The sequence below is a fragment of the Haliotis cracherodii genome, unplaced genomic scaffold (assembly GCF_022045235.1).
Source record: "Haliotis cracherodii isolate W230 unplaced genomic scaffold, xgHalCrac1.p SCAF_6, whole genome shotgun sequence".
Classification (NCBI taxonomy): Eukaryota; Metazoa; Mollusca; class Gastropoda; order Lepetellida; family Haliotidae; genus Haliotis; species Haliotis cracherodii.
The window spans coordinates 4192341-4210432 of record NW_027266319.1 but is presented as its reverse complement, the minus strand read 5'-3'; positions in this window follow the sequence as shown (position 1 = coordinate 4210432).

Below are 18092 nucleotides of genomic sequence, written 5' to 3'. Positions count from 1 at the left end.
ATTGTCTGGTCCAGACTTGATTATTTACATAACGCCGTCATATAGCTGGAATATTGCTGAGTGCGGCGTTAAACAACAAACCAACCAGCCAACATGTCAGTAATAAAAAAAAAATTGTCGGTATGTCTAGATTTCCAGAATATGTAATTGATATAAATATGAGGTTGGTAATGGCAGAATGGTGCACATTTCAACCGTATTTGAGAGATTAATCTGAAATTCTATGTGCATGTCTAGACGAGTCACTGACTGCAAAGTATTACATGAAAAAGTTGTCCCTATATCCAGACAGAAAAATGTTTTGTCCCTAAAAAATGCGAGTCAGCTCTCGATGTAAATAGTAATGGTTGCTTGTGGGTGACTTTTATTTGTTGCACTCAGCAGTATAATATAAATACCTTGACGACCTGTAAATAAGTCTTCATGTAAATATGTGTCTTCCTGTAAATATGTGTCTTCCTGTAAATATACGTCTTCATGTAAATATATGTCTTCATGTAAATATGTGTCTCCCTGTAAATATATGTCTTCCTGTAAATATATGTCTTCCTGTAAATAAATCTATCTGTAATTATACGACTTCATGTAAATATATGTCTTCATGTAAATATGTGTCTTCATGTAAATATGTGTCTTCATGTAAATGTATGTCTTCATGTAAATATATGTCTTCATGTAAATATATATCTTCATGTAAATATATGTCTTCCTGTAAATGAACCGGGATACCCACAGACTGCTGGGTACCTGTTCAGACTCGGGATACCCATAGAGAGCTGGGTACCTGTTCAGACTGGGGATACCCACAGACTGCTGGGTACCTGTTCAGACTCGGGATACCCACAGAGAGCTGGGTACCTCTTCAGACTCGGGATACCCATAGAGAGCTGGGTACCTGTTCAGACTCGGGATTCCCACAGACTGCTGGGTACCTGTTCTGACCCGGGATACCCACAGACTGCTGGGTACCTGTTCTGACTCGGGATACCCACAGACTGCTGGGTACCTGTGCTGACCCGGGATACCCACAGACTGCTGGGTACCTGTTCAGACTTGGGATACCCACAGACTGCTGGGTACCTGTGCTGACCCGGGATACCCACAGACTGCTGGGTACCTGTTCAGACTTGGGATACCCACAGACTGCTGGGTACCTGTGCTGACCCGGGATACCCACAGACTGCTGGGTACCTGTTCAGACTTGGGATACCCACAGACTGCTGGGTACCTGTGCTGACCCGGGATACCCACAGACTGCTGGGTACTTGTTCAGACTCGGGATACCCACAGACAGTCAAATATGAAGACGACTCCACTGACTGATTCCAGTTGTATGTGTTCGATTCTCGCGTGTTTAGTTACACGATTGTCCTACTCTGTGAGACTTAAAGATAGCCGTGATATATCCTCCATTACCCTGACCGCGGCGCCAAGCGCTATTTATTACCTCACTCGCTCACGTTTGCTTAAACGAATTTTGTAGTATGCGTATGAAATGGATAATTTCCCCATAATTACATTTTGTGAAACCCATTCTCCACAAATTCCCCATTAAATTGTTTCAATATGACTCAAAAACACATAAAGCCCGACAATGCACTCAAATGAAGAAAAATCATCCAGGAAATAATAAATAAATCCTCATTCACTGTATCATAGGTGGAAGTGCAGGGATGCAGTGCGCGGGATGCGGGATGATTTATTTGCCAGCTAGTTTAAGGATCGGTGTGTTTGTGAGGGTCATCAACCACAGAATGTGCAAGCTTTACACTCCCATTGGGAAGGAAAAGTAAAAACTATATTTCGTTTTTTCTCTCCCCAGGGTGATGTGTAGTCAGTGACCATACGCTCAGTATACAGGATAGTTTTACTGGAAACAATGTGCATGGGTATATGGAATGGAAGAGGGGTACACAGACAGGAAGTTGGGTACACAGACAGGAAGAGGGGTATACAGACAGGAAGAAGGGTACACAGACAGGAAGAGGGGTGTACAGACAGGAAGAAGGGCATATAGACAGGAAGAAGGGTATACAGACAGGAAGAAGGGTATACAGACAGGAAGAGGGGTATACAGACAGGAAGAGGGGTACACAGACAGGAAGATGGTTATACAGACATGAAGAGGGGTATACAGACAGGAAGAGGGGTGTACAGACAGGAAGAGGGGTACACTGAGGGGTACACAGACAGGAAGAGAGTTATACAGACAGGAAGAGGGGTATATAGACAGGAAGAGGGGTATACAGACAGGAAGAGAGTTATACAGACAGGAAGAGGGGTATACAGACAGGAAGAGGGGTATACAGACAGGAAGAGGGGTACACAGACAGGAAGAAGGGTATACAGACAGGAAGAGGGGTACACTGAGGGGTACACAGACAGGAAGAGAGTTATACAGACAGGAAGAGGGGTATACAGACAGGAAGAAGGGTATAGAGACAGGAAGAGGGGTGTACAGATAGGCAGAAGGGTATATAGACAGGAAGAGAGGTATACAGACAGGAAGAGGGGTATACAGACAGGAAGAGGGGCATACAGACAGGAAGAGGGGTATACAGACAGGAAGGGGGGTGTACAGACAGGAAGAAGGGTATACAGACAGGAAAAGGGGTGCACAGACAAGAAGAGGGTTATAAAGACAGGAAGAGGGGTATACAGACAGGAAGAGGGGTATACAGACAGGAAGAAGGGTGTACAGACATGAAGAGGGGTGTACAGACAGGAAGAAGGGTATACAGACAGGAAGAAGGGTGTACAGACAGGAAGAAGGGTGTACAGACAGGAAGAAGGGTATACAGACAGGAAGTTGGGTACACAGACAGGAAGTTGGGTACACAGACAGGAAGAGGGGTATACAGACAGGAAGAGGGGTATACAGACAGGAAGAAGGGTATACAGACAGGAACAGGGGTGTACAGACATGAAGAAACGTATACAGACAAGAAGAAGGATATACAGACAGGAAAAGGGGTGCACAGACAAGAAGAGGGTTATAAAGACAGGAAGAGGGGTATACAGACAGGAAGAGGGGTATACAGACAGGAAGAAGGGTACACAGACAGGAAGAGGGGTATACAGACAGGAAGAGGGGAATACAGACAGGAAGAAGGGTATACAGACAGGAAGAAGGGTATACAGACAGGAAGAGGGGCATACAGACAGGAAGAGGGGTGTACAGACAGGAAGAGGGGTATACAGACAGGAAGAAGGGTATACAGACAGGAAGAAGGGTATATAGACAGGAAGAAGGGTACACAGACAGGAAGAAGGGTACACAGACAGGAAGAAGGGTACACAGACAGGAAGAAGGGTACACAGACAGGAAGAGGGGTGTACAGACAGGAAGAGGGGTATATAGACAGGAAGAGGGGTGTACAGACAGGAAGAAGGGTATACAGACAGGAAGAGGGGTATACAGACAGGAAGAAGGGTACACAGACAGGAAGAGGGGTGTACAGACAGGAAGAGGGGTATACAGACAGGAAGAGGGGTGTACAGACAGGAAGAGGGGTGTACAGACAGGAAGAGGGGTATACAGACAGGAAGAGGGGTATATAGACAGGAAGAGGGGTGTACAGACAGGAAGAGGGGTATATAGACAGGAAGAGGGGTATATAGACAGGAAGAGGGGTATATAGACAGGAAGAGGGGTATACAGACAGGAAGAGGGGTATATAGACAGGAAGAGGGGTGTACAGACAGGAAGAGGGGTGTACAGACAGGAAGAAGGGTATACAGACAGGAAGAGGGGTGTACAGACAGGAAGAGGGGTGTACAGACAGGAAGAAGGGTATACAGACAGGAAGAGGGGTATACAGACAGGAAGAGGGGTGTACAGACAGGAAGAGGGGTGTACAGACAGGAAGAGGGGTATACAGACAGGAAGAGGGGTGTACAGACAGGAAGAGGGGTTACAGACAGGAAGAGGGGTATACAGATAGGAAGAGGGGTTCACAGACAGGAAGAGGGTTATAAAGACAGGAAGAGGGGTGTACAGACAGGAAGAAGGGTATAAAGACAGGAAGAGGGGTACACAGACAGGAAGAGGGGTGTACAGACAGGAAGAGAGGTATACAGACAGGAAGAGGGGTGTACAGACAGGAAGAGGGGTGTACAGACAGGAAGAAGGGTATACAGACAGGAAGAGGGGTATACAGACAGGAAGAAGGGTATACAGACAGGAAGAGGGGTACACAGACAGGAAGAGGGGTACACAGACAGGAAGAGGGGTGTACAGACAGGAAGAGGGGTTCACAGACAGGAAGAGGGTTATAAAGACAGGAAGAGGGGTGTACAGACAGGAAGAAGGGTATACAGACAGGAAGAGGGGTATACAGACAGGAAGAGGGGTGTACAGACAGGAAGAGGGGTGTACAGACAGGAAGAAGGGTATACAGACAGGAAGAGGGGTATACAGACAGGAAGAAGGGTATACAGACAGGAAGAGGGGTATACAGACAGGAAGAAGGGTATACAGACAGGAAGAGGGGTACACAGACAGGAAGAGGGGTGTACAGACAGGAAGATGGTTATACAGACAGGAAGAAGGGTACACAGACAGGAAGAAGGGTATAGAGACAGGAAGAGGGGTGTACAGATAGGCAGAAGGGTATACAGACAGGAAGAGGGGTATACAGACAGGAAGAGGGGTACACAGACAGGAAGAGGGGTACACAGACAGGAAGAGGGGTTACAGACAGGAAGAGGGGTGTACAGACAGGAAGAGGGGTATACAGACAGGAAGAGGGGTACACAGACAGGAACAGGGGTACACAGACAGGAAGAGGGGTATACAGACAGGAAGAGGGGTATACAGACAGGAAGAAGGGTACACAGACAGGAAGAGGGGTATACAGACAGGAAGAGGGGTATACAGACAGGAAGAAGGGTACACAGACAGGAAGAGGGGTATACAGACAGGAAGAGGGGTATACAGACAGGAAGAGGGGTATACAGACAGGAAGAGGGGTATACAGACAGGAAGAGGGGTATACAGACAGGAAGAGGGGTATACAGACAGGAAGAAGGGTATAGAGACAGGAAGAGGGGTGTACAGATAGGCAGAAGGGTATACAGACAGGAACAGGGGTACACAGACAGGAAGAGGGGTACACAGACAGGAAGAAGGGTATACAGACAGGAAGAGGGGTATACAGACAGGAAGAAGGGTATATAGACAGGAAGAAGGGTACACAGACAGGAAGAGGGTTATACAGACAGGAAGAAGGGTATATAGACAGGAAGAAGGGTATATAGACAGGAAGAGGGGTATACAGACAGGAAGAGGGGTATACAGACAGGAAGAGGGGTTTACAGACAGGAAGAGGGGTATACAGACAGGAAGAGGGGTATACAGACAGGAAGAGGGGTATACAGACAGGAAGAAGGGTACACAGACAGGAAGAAGGGTACACAGACAGGAAGAGGGGTATACAGACAGGAAGAAGGGTACACAGACAGGAAGAGGGGTATACAGACAGGAAGAAGGGTATACAGACAGGAAGAAGGGTATACAGACAGGAAGAAGGGTATACAGACAGGAAGAAGGGTATACAGACAGGAAGAAGGGTATATAGACAGGAAGAGGGGTATACAGACAGGAAGAAGGGTACACAGACAGGAACAGGGGTACACAGACAGGAAGAGGGGTGTACAGACAGGAAGAGGGGTGTACAGACAGGAAGAAGGGTATACAGACAGGAAGAAGGGTATACAGACAGGAAGAGGGGTGTACAGACAGGAAGAGGGGTACACAGACAGGAAGAGGGGTATACAGACAGGAAGAAGGGTATACAGACAGGAAGAGGGGTTACAGACAGGAAGAGGGGTATACAGACAGGAAGAAGGGTATACAGACAGGAAGAAGGGTACACAGACAGGAAGAGGGGTACACAGACAGGAAGAGGGGTATACAGACAGGAAGAGGGGTGTACAGACAGGAAGAAGGGTATACAGACAGGAAGAAGGGTATACAGACAGGAAGAAGGGTATACAGACAGGAAGAGGGGTACACAGACAGGAAGAGGGGTACACAGACAGGAAGAAGGGTATACAGACAGGAAGAGGGGTATACAGACAGGAAGAAGGGTATACAGACAGGAAGAGGGGTACACAGACAGGAAGAGGGGTATACAGACAGGAAGAAGGGTATACAGACAGGAAGAGGGGTATACAGACAGGAAGAAGGGTACACAGACAGGAATAGGGGTGTGAAGACCGAAACATGGTTTGGCTGGGACGAGTCCGAATTTACTACCCGGGTACCCACCCCCATATTACCCGACCCTACCCGGGTGCCCACTGTAGGTCTCAAGAGATCGGTACTAAATGTCGGATTGGGCATTTTTTACCATAGCCCTGGCAAAACGTTTCAACATATATGTTCTAAACAATCTGGTCATGCATACACTGAAGTGGACTCATTATAACGTGTATATCATTATAATGCAAGTGCATGACAGTGCAAGATGTCACGTTCTTCGTCTTCTGAGACAGCATTCAATAAAGTAAAATATCCTTTTTTCATTTACAGTACTTAAACCTTTCCAACGTTTCGGAATGCCTATAGCATTATATCCACTTCGAATTTCAAGTCATGCCTCCTTCGTTCGTTACTTCTGCGTCATCTGTACATTCTTCTCTTTTACATTTACTTTTCAAAAGTAGAACTGGGTGCTAACGATGGACTATTTGTAAGTTTGGAATGCCGAATGTTTAAAATACCAATAAATCTTTGTTTGATGACATCAATAAACAGATACTGTTACCGATGTCTTGAGCAGTCCATACCTCGCTAAATTCATTCAAGAAAAACATATTTCTAATAATCTGATGTGTACAGTCCAATTTGCATGTGTTTTATTGCAGTGTGTGGCTCGAAGACCTGCTTGATTGCATGGAATCGGACCCGTGAAGATCCGGGGTGGAATAGGTCTTCAGCAACCCATACTTGCTGTAAAAGGCGACTGTGCTTGTATGAGGCGACTAACGGGATCGGGTGGTCAGGCTCGCTGACTTGGTTGATACATGTCATCGATACCAATTGCGGGGATCGATGTTCATGATATCAATCACTGGATTGTCTGATCCAGCCTCGATTATTTACAGACCGCCGTCATATAGCTGGAAAATTTCCGAGTGCGGTGTTAAACAACAAACACACACACACACAAAAACAAAACAACATGCAATCGTATTATGATGTCTATCACTGGATTGTCTGATCGGACTCGATTATAAACAAACCGCCAGCAGACAACTGAAACACAGCCGACTTTGGGGTCAAACAATAAACTACTCAACTATCATTCGACTTCTTCACAAATTACAATTACTTATCTTAAACTCCTAAAATAATATAATTTCCAAATTCGAAAAATTAAATTAATGTCCCACAATGTTCAATAGCCGGACCCATAAGCCGAATCGCACGCGTTGCGCGGTCAGTTTGAGCTCGCCGGATCTAGGAATATGTTGGGATTAGCTTCCCACACCTGTTCACAGAATTGAAGAATTTCACCTCCTGTTTACACCGTCATCAGCGGTGATGGGGCGTGGTGATATCGTCAGGCCGCTCATGCCGTCGCTGCCGAATCAACAGTTGCACTGTGAGGCCGCATCTATTTCCAGACAGGTTGATTGGGATTTTCAATCAACTTATCCGCTCTTAGCTACACGTGTCTAGGCTGATTCATATCATACCTTGGCGGGTTCAGGAGTTTAACTTGAAATTTGACTGCCAAATAGATCAATAGGGAAACCACTCTCGAGTAAACGGATTTAACGAAGGATCTTGTATTCAATTCATTCAAATTAAAACTGAACGGTTCTGTCTTTTTACTTCTGGGGTATATTTGGAATTTGGGCGTTGTTAGAGCGTGGTTGTATTTGAACCAGAGCACAAAAGGATTCGGGGATCGCGCGTGTGTATAATACGTTTAATGTGGACGTTGTGTTATGATTAATTGTTGCGTTATGTAAATTTTAGTTGCATAAAATATGAATAAAACGTTTGAGTTTAGAATTTCGTGAACGGATTGGAAAAAGAAGTTCTTGGCTGACCCACTTACTACAAGGTAGACTAGGCAACCTGATTGGCTCTTCTTGAATGATTTTTTGTTTGCTTTTTTTTTCGTGTGTTGAGAGTTTTTGCTCCACTTCGACCGAGAAAGCGAGGAATTGCCTTTGACTGATGGGTTTTGGTATGAATGCCAGGTTTTATAGAGAATTGTTGGCACCTCATTTTTTTCATTTGAACCATTTTAACTTTTTGAAGATACCGTCTTCTTAACACGTCTCTTTAACTACGCCCCACTATAACATTGGCACGGTTCTCATAGGGAATTCCACAGATGCCGGAATTGTAATTAAGATATGTATCTTTGCTTCTTTGTTGTGTAACACCCAGCTGTAGTTCTGCGATGTCACGGTGGCCTGTAAGTAATGGAAACAGACCAGACAAACCAGTGATTGACATTATGAGCGACGCCCTGCGCCGTTTGGGTTCCATGACACCCAATCAACCACGAGTCCAATTAGTCGTCTTTTACGACATGCATAGTTTACTGTGAATTTTTTTTGACACGGAATTCGCACGGGTTGTAAATCAGAGTGAGTGAGACTGGGTTGGTTTATTTATTTAAGAGCTGTTGACAGGCATTTTTAGTTTAATGGATCAAATTAGAGGTTTCAAATAAGCGAAATATTTTATATCCCCAAGTTACATTTAGACTGCAGGTGTTGATAAAGTGCCGGGCAGAAGAAAGTATACACTTGAAAATTTCATTTGAACAAAAAAATACAAACGTTATCAAAACGTTACTGGGCTGAATATAGTCACCGAAACACTGCAAACTTAAGGTCTAAACTGATGTTACCCTTATCAAATATCAAAACAACATCGAATAACTATTTTTTGTTGTTCATTTCAGACACCATCAAACATGAGTGTATACCTTTTTTGCCCGTCAGTGTATATCAATGTTTCTGCAACCTGAAATGTGTACCTACAATTGTTTGGATGCCGTCAGGAAAGGCGTGATAGCAAAAATAAGTTTAGTAGACCGTGGTTTTGAAGAGAAATACGTTCTGACAGCGGAATTTGATATATCAGACTATTTTTATACATATACTCAGACAGTATAGATCCAGAATTTGTGTGGTGGGGTGTTTTGGTGAGGTTATGTGGTGAAGTTATGTGGTGGGGTGTTTAGGTGAGGTTATGTGGTGGGGTGTTTTGGTGAGGTTATGTGGTGGGGTGTTTTTGTGAGGTTGTGTGGTGGGGTGTTTCGGTGAGGTTGTGTGGTGAGGTTATGTGGTGGGGTGTTTTGGTGAGGTTATGTGGTGAGGTTATGTGGTGGGGTGTTTTGGTGAGGTTATGTGGTGGGATGTTTTGGTGAGGTTGTGTGGTGGGGTGTTTTGGTGAGGCTGTGTGGTGGGGTGTTTTGATGAGGTTATGTGGTGGGGTGTTTTGGTAAGGTCATGTGGTTGGGTGTTTTGGTGAGGTTGTGTGGTGGGGTGTTTTGGTTAGGTTGTGTGGTGGGGTGTTTTGGTGAGGTTATGTGGTGGGGTGTTTTGGTCAGGTTGTGTGGTGGGGTGTTTCGGTCAGGTTGTGTGGTGGGGTGTTTTGGTCAGGTTATGTGGTGGGGTGTTTTGGCGGGGTTGTGTGGTGGGGTGTTTTGGTAAGGTCATGTGGTTGGGTGTTTTGGTAAGGTTGTGTGGTGAGGTTATGTGGTGGGGTGTTTTAGTGAGGTTATGTGGTGGGGTGTTTTGGTGAGGTGATGTGATGGGGTGTTTTGGTCAGGTTGTGTGGTGGGGTGTTTTAGTGTGGATGTGTGGTGGGGTGTTTTGATCAGGTTATGTGTGGGGGTGTTTTGGTGAGGTTATGTGGTGGGATGTTTTGGTGAGGTGATGTGATGGGGTGTTTTGGTGAGGTTGTGTGGTGAGGTTATGTGGTGGGGTGTTTTGGTGAGGTTATGTGGAGAGGTTGTGTGGTTGGGTGTTTTGGTGAGGTTACGTGGTTGGTCGTTTTGGTGAGGTTGTGTGGTGGGGTGTTTTGGTGAGGTTGGGTGGTGGGGTGTTTTGGTGAGGTTATGTGGTGGGGTGTTTTGGTCAGGTTGTGTGGTGGGGTGTTTCGGTCAGGTTGTGTGGTGGGGTGTTTTGGTCAGGTTATGTGGTGGGGTGTTTTGGCGGGGTTGTGTGGTGGGGTGTTTTGGTAAGGTCATGTGGTTGGGTGTTTTGGTAAGGTTGTGTGGTGAGGTTATGTGGTGGGGTGTTTTAGTGAGGTTATGTGGTGGGGTGTTTTGGTGAGGTGATGTGATGGGGTGTTTTGGTCAGGTTGTGTGGTGGGGTGTTTTAGTGTGGATGTGTGGTGGGGTGTTTTGATCAGGTTATGTGTGGGGGTGTTTTGGTGAGGTTATGTGGTGGGATGTTTTGGTGAGGTGATGTGATGGGGTGTTTTGGTGAGGTTGTGTGGTGAGGTTATGTGGTGGGGTGTTTTGGTGAGGTTATGTGGAGAGGTTGTGTGGTTGGGTGTTTTGGTGAGGTTACGTGGTTGGTCGTTTTGGTGAGGTTGTGTGGTGGGGTGTTTTGGTGAGGTTGGGTGGTGGGGTGTTTTGGTGAGGTTGGGTGGTGGGGTGTTTTGATCAGGTTATGTGTCGGGGTGTTTTGGTGAGGTTATGTGGTGGGGTGTTTTAGTGAGGATGTGTGGTGGGGTGTTTTGATCAGGTTATGTGGAGAGGTTGTGTGGTTGGGTGTTTTGGTGAGGTTACGTGGTTGGTCGTTTTGGTGAGGTTGTGTGGTGGGGTGTTTTGGTGAGGTTGGGTGGTGGGGTGTTTTGGTGAGGTTGGGTGGTGGGGTGTTTTGATCAGGTTATGTGTCGGGGTGTTTTGGTGAGGTTATGTGGTGGGGTGTTTTAGTGAGGATGTGTGGTGGGGTGTTTTGATCAGGTTATGTGTCGGGGTGTTTTGGTGAGGTTATGTGGTGGGGTGTTTTGGTGAGGTTATGTGGTGGGATGTTTTGGTGAGGTTATGTGGTGGGGTGTTTTGGTGAGGTTATGTGGTGGGGTGTTTTGGTGAGGTTGTGTGGTGGGGTGTCTGGTGAGATGTTTTGTAGGGCGGTCGGGTGCGGCGGCGGATTGAACTGGTGAGGCGGTTGGGTGGTATGGCGAGGCGGTTGGGTGGTATGGCGAGGCCGCCGGGTGAGGCGATTGGGTAGTCTGGCGAGGAGGCGGGGTGGTCCGGTGGTCTGGCAAGGCGGCCGGGTGGTCCGGTGGTCTGGCAAGGCGGCCGGGTGGTCTAATGGAACGAGTAATCTATTGAGTCAGCTTGTAACTAAAGCATCCAATCGTAACGCCAAAAACCCAATTTCGATTAGCGACGTGTGCAATTGCTATAACCCATCTCTCGTGTCCCTGTCGAGATAACTGTAACAGCACACCCGCAAAAATCAAACGAGTGATGGTTTTACGCCGTTTAGCTGCAACAAATTAACCGTATCCCTCCATCGGGCGACAGGCTGTGAGGCGCAGGGGTAACTAGAAGCAACCTCTCCCCCATTTCTGACATAATGTATACGAGAGGTTGAAGAAAGACTGCTGACGTTACATTTGTTCAGTGGAACATCTCGTGCTTGTGCCCTGCGTGACGTAAATCGGAGGAAAGAAGACACCTCCCGCTGATGGGAGGCAGATGTTCATCTGTAGCCGTTCCAACAACATTAATCCGGTTTAACAAATTTCCGGATTATCGAATATGATTTTACACGAAGTTATTCCTAAAAGTATTCGTCCGAAAATAGGATTTTTCGGATGAGGAATGAACAATCCTTTGTGCATAGAAACCCCGTTAATAGGGACGGTGATGTTCTAAGTAATATCGTCCGGATTAATAAATGTCCGGATTATCGAATATACTGGTTGCTAACACGAAGTGATTCCTAAAGTAATCTTTCGAAAATAGGATCTTCCGGATAACCAATGAAAAACATCTAATATATCGAAACCCCGTTAATCCGGATGGTGATATTGCCGATATTATCGTCTGGATTAACGAATCTTTAGTACGAAGTAATATTCTTATTCATATTTAGACATTTCTAAAAGTTATCGTCCGGAAATAGGGTTATCCGGATTAAAACAGTCCACTATTACGGGGTTTCACAGTATACAAGGTCTTCCTGCGCCAGAGATACAAACAGAACAATCTATTTCTATCCCGATTTAAAGGCCAATGAGATCGTGTTAATTTCGTTGAACAGGGGTGGACGTTTCCTCTTGTATGAGCTAAAAAAAGAAAATATATCCCTTTCTGTTGCTGGCCATGATAAGGGTCTTTTTTTAAATACTTTTCAGATAAACTGTGGATGTAATATATTGTGTTGGGCAGATAAGAAAGCCGCGACCGTGTCTCCACAGAAGGAACACGAGACGAGATTGTATGCGGTAGGCGAGATAGATCGCTAAGAGGCTTGTTTTATGTCTAAAAAAGATAAATATTCACCGTTATCTGTCGTTTTATCTGCTGAAGAGATAGGACGGAATACCGAGGTCCTAACGGTGGTTTCTCACCGATTCTTTTCATCAGAGGCCCGATCTTCTTACTTATGTGTTTGCCAAACAGTGTAAGGTTATCTTTATAGAATTCCATTCTTTCTTCCCGAAGCAAAGCAAAACATTGTTTTGTCAATTCGGTATTAAATTAAAGTGTTTTATAGCTTTTTACAATTATTTGGTAATAAATGGGGCTCCGTTTCTATAGACACCTTATCAAACGGACAAGGTCAGTAAAATATGTACTACTCACAAGAACTTAAAGAACAACTGATTTTTTCATACAACTAATAGTTAATCATCATGTTAATTATGTCATGACAGAGTAGGGTGTTCTTTAACATTTTGAGTAGTATACCTTTTTTTTTTTGCCTAGGCTAGAGACGCATGAGTTTGTTGAGAGTAAATGGATATTGGGTCAACAAGGTATTTCTCATTGGTGCCGTGTCATTAAGATAACTGGGATCCTGCGGACTGTGGCATACAAACTACATTTACTCATTATGTCATTGTATTTGCAACACAACGCCGCACTGCACAGCTTAGAATCGTGCACTACAACTTCACAGTATACAACATAACACCGCCCAGCACCGCACCGCACAACATCACGTTACACAAATATAACACCGCACCGCACAACATCACGCTACACAATATAACACCGCACCGCACAACATCACGCTACACAATATAACACCGCACCGCACCGCACCGCACCGCACCGCACCGCACGCTACACAATATAACACCACTGTGCACCAAACACAATATCACTCTACACAATATAACACCACACCGCACCAAACACATTATCACGCTACACAACACCGCCCCGCTCACCAAACACAATATCATGCTACACAACACCGCACCAAACACAATATCACGCTACACAACACCGCACCGCACCGCACCGCACCGCACCGCACCGCACCGCACCGCACCGCACCGAACCAAACACAATATCACGCTACATAACACCACACCGCACCACACCAAACACAATATCATGCTACACAACACCGCACCGCACCGCACCACATCGCAACAAATACAATATCACACTACACAACACCGCACCGCACCACACCAAACACAATATCACGCTACACAACACCGCACAGCACCGCACCGCACCAAACACAATATCACGCTACACAACACCGCACCGCACCGCACCAAACACAATATCAGGCTACACAACACTGCACCGCACCGCACCGCACCGCACCGCACCGCACCGCACCGCACCAAACACATTATCACGCTACACAACACCGCACCGCACCAAACACAATATCACGAAACACAACATAGCACCGCACCGCACAACCCAAAACAACACAACGGGATACGCCTCGTCCATGCACTGTACAGATTCTCGACCCTAGCCGAGGCCATGATCCTACGATCGGGGGTTCGAATCCAAGATTCAACCTTATAATTATCCTTGATTTGCGAGCACCACATCCGTGCGTACCTTTTGCGTACCTTCAACGTTCAGTTGATACACCAAGATATATACTGCCGGACAAAAGAAAGTATACATCCATGTTTGATGGTGGCTGAAGATAGTTCCAAACAAGAAATGGTTATTCGATGGTCGTGTATTTCATACGAGTGTGGTTTGGACCTTAACTTTGCAGTGTTTCAGCGACTGTTTTCAGCCTACAAAGTTTGATAACGTTTGTAATTTTTCAATCTCATTAAAATCAGACCTCAGTTCTCGCTACCGCTAAACAAAGATCTGAGGACATCCCATTAGGAGTCACGTCAGAACGACCTTTCATCCGACCAATCAGAGCATCGCTTACCAGATTATGAAAGTGACAGTCGGAATGTGATTTCTAATCATGCAACCTCGAAAACTTTAACTCCGAGCGATAGTTACGGTTTTAACGACTGAATCCATACAATCTAGACCATCTGTTAGCCATTCCAGAATGTTCTTTTGTTCAGGTTTCAAATTTGTAATCAAGAATTCGTCAAAATATGTTTCGAAGCGTAGTCGCCAATTTGAAATAAGTGCCGTAAAGCATGAGAAAGCTGCCTTCTGATTGGTCATTCCATTGGTCGGTCAAAGTTCGCGCAAGGTTGGCCTGACGTGACCCGTAATGGGATGTCCTCAGATCTTTGTTTAGCTGTAGCGGGAGCTAAGATCTGATTTTAATGAGATTGGTACTTTTTTGTTCAGATCCAACTTGCAAGTGTATACTTTCTTTTGTCCCTCAGTTTATGATGTTCAAAGCGACGTCAAACTCAATTCACTCACTCATACACATCGTTACGTCACACAACTCATCACGCCGCCATAGTGAAACATACATCATGAAATCTACACATCACAGCACCACATCACACCATATGAAGACACAACATGCCGTACATATATACTCAGTGGTGCTTGTAACGCACACGAGGAACAACATACCTTTCCCACGGCCTTTGCGGAACAATATATTATTCCCGTAGTTGTAGAGGAGGCCGTGGTAGTTCTTTCACGCAAGTGACGTTGCCGTTTGAACCTGTACTGTGCTCTTGAAGTGATACATGGTCGACCGGATCTGGAAAGGTCAGGCGTTGTCCCGTGTGTCTGATAACGGTTCCACGGTCTTGTAATGGTGCTTGGTGCTACGTGGCTACAGCTGAAGATGATTCTCCTGTTTGCAGTCGGCCGATGGCGTTGTTGTGTTGGCCTTCGTCAGTCGTGTCATGTTTTCGCTGTTCACTTGCTGTAAGATTGTGATGGTATGAAAATGAAAACCCAATGTTTTAGAGCCCTACAAGTGATGTTTCACGTGCATGTCGTGTTGGTGTGTTTCGGTGCCAGACTCTCACGTGTTTTTGCGATGTTTCAAGCTTTTCACCAAATTTCTGCAGTACCTCATTCTTTTAACACACATCCACCCCAATCCATACAGAAATGACCAATTCAGTTTTGGTTTACGTATGGATGTCGGCCACACTGTCATCATTTAACTGCTTTCATGGGTGTTTTTGGAGAGTATATCACAGCGAGCCTCCGTATAGACGTTTCCCCCAAATACCAAAGCTTAATCGACGTTGACGTCAAACACTTAGCGTAATCATACTAGAAACAAACATCAACTTCACGTGCAGGTGCAAAGACGAGCAACAGCCGACGCACGTGCAGATGGTGTGACGGTCCCCCCGATTCTATTTATAGTAGTCGCGGATTCTCATTTCCACATTCCATAGTCAGTATGGAAAACCGCGTTCTTCATTACCTTCGTCAACGCACGTGCATTTCTGTGACTCTTGCAACGCTAATAGATAACAGGCGTTTTGTTCTTAAGGGCAGCAATACTTACCTTTGATTAACGCGGTTAGATACATCAAAGGAACAAGAGACGATGGTTCTTGGATAGAGTTCCTTTGCGGATGGGGTTGTTTTTTTCTGACAACTGTCTTCCTCATTATCACAGTTGTGTGTGTTTACAAGTAATGGAGTAGGGAGAGATATTGTGCTAGGTGTTACACTCTGGTACATGGTAGCCTGTAAGCTGTCCGTAAAATGGTTTCTGTTTCAATCCTGGTTCGCTACCACTTACTGCCTGTTTTGTTTACAAATAAGGATTTACGTGATATACCCATTGCGGGGCTCTGGCTAAAACTGTCACAGATGTAATGGTTTTATGCCGCTTTGGCAACACTGCAGCTGTCACGGCGGGGGACGCAAGAAATAGGCTTTTCATATTGTATTCATGCTGGGAATCAAAAGCGGGCCTGCGGTGTGACAAGCTAACGCTTTAACCACTAGGCTACCCCATCGCGGCTGACTGTTACAGGGGTTATTGAGGACCTGCTTACGCTTACTTTTCTTTTCTTGTATTTCATTGTTTGTTTGTTTGTTTGTTTGTTTGTTTAACGCCGCACTCAGCTGTATGACGGAGGTCTGTAACTAATCGAGTCTGGACCAGACAATCCAGTGATTGATATCATGTGCATCAATCTACGCAGTTGGGATACGATGACATGCATCAACCAAGGCAGCGAGCCTGACCACCCGATCCCGTTAGTCGCCTTTTACGACAAGGATGGGTTGCTGGAGACCTATTCTAACACGGATCTTCACGGGTGTATCTCATTGAGTAATTCTTCATCATATTGAATAATGGAAGAGGACGCTATGGTGAATTAGTCGCCTAAAGCGCTGCGATTCGCTGTGCAGAGTTGTGTGCCTTGGGCCTCAACTCACTACATATGATATCCTGTATTTTATCCGGCAATAATGATTTGCAATTCTTTTAATCAAATTCAAAATCAAGCTGACACGCCGTGATATAACTGTACATACAGTTACAAGTGACGCCTCACTCACTCACTTATAGATAGATAAATTTCACATATGTCTACAATATGTTTATACCAATTTGCGGCGGTGGGGTGGTAAAAGCGTTTGCTCGTCACGCCGTAGATACAGGTTCGATTCTCTCATGGGTACAATGTGTGAAGCCCATTTCTGGTGTCCCCCGTCGTGATTTGCATAAATAGTGCTAAAAACGGCATAAAACCATACTCACTTATTCACTTATACCGATATAAATGCTGATACATGAGTTAGGCTGGAACGCAAGAACTGGCAGCCTGGTTCCCTGGGTATGCTGCGCTGGCGCAGTGTAGCGCTAGCGCAGCATACCCAGGGAACCAGGCTGAAGAACTGGCTTCACACACTGTACCCATGTGGGGATTCGAACCCTTGTCTTCTATATGACAAGGTAAGGCATTAACTACTCGGCCACCACACCACTCCCGACTACATGGCGTTAAATGTAAAGAATATAATGCATCTCATTGTCTAACATTTTCCATCAATTTTAGTATTATTATTTTTAAAATCATGTCAATACGGTATACGACCTTCATGAAAGTAGCAGTCAATAGGGTTTATACATATATGAACAGTATCTGTTGCGAGTTATTGCCCGACTTTTGTTCTGACTTAGCCAGATCTCCCCATCAATGTCAGGCATGCACGATATCGGCATCGTAGACGCTCGAACAACGTCAGTAACGGCTCCACTGGCCGCGTCTCGTTTATACGACGCGCATCCAAAACGAGGCTGTTCTTAGACAGGTGGGCAGGCCCGAGCGCATTACTAGAGATCGTACACTGTTTGTTAAGTTTGGAAGCAGGAACGATCTGGCCATATTATTTTGTGTTCGCACTTGTTAATGTCTTGGAAAATTGGGCGCTGGTTAAGCGATAACTCTGTAAACAAGGCTACGATTAAACCTCTATGCGTAAATAATAGTTTGACGAGGAATACCAACTTGTTTGTATGTATACTATGCTGGCGCTATGTTTAGACCGTACAGGTACAATTATCACTCCAGCGAGAAATAACGTTCAGTTTTTTTGCCAAGTGCAAATATCTCACAAGAGGTCACTGAAGAACGCGCCCTTGCTTTCACTCACCCAAGCCAACAAACCAGATGATTGGCTGGCGCGGACGTTTTGATTGTGTTAGACGTCCATTATTCTGACAGGTAGTGACGTCAGTTCCAAGATGGCCGC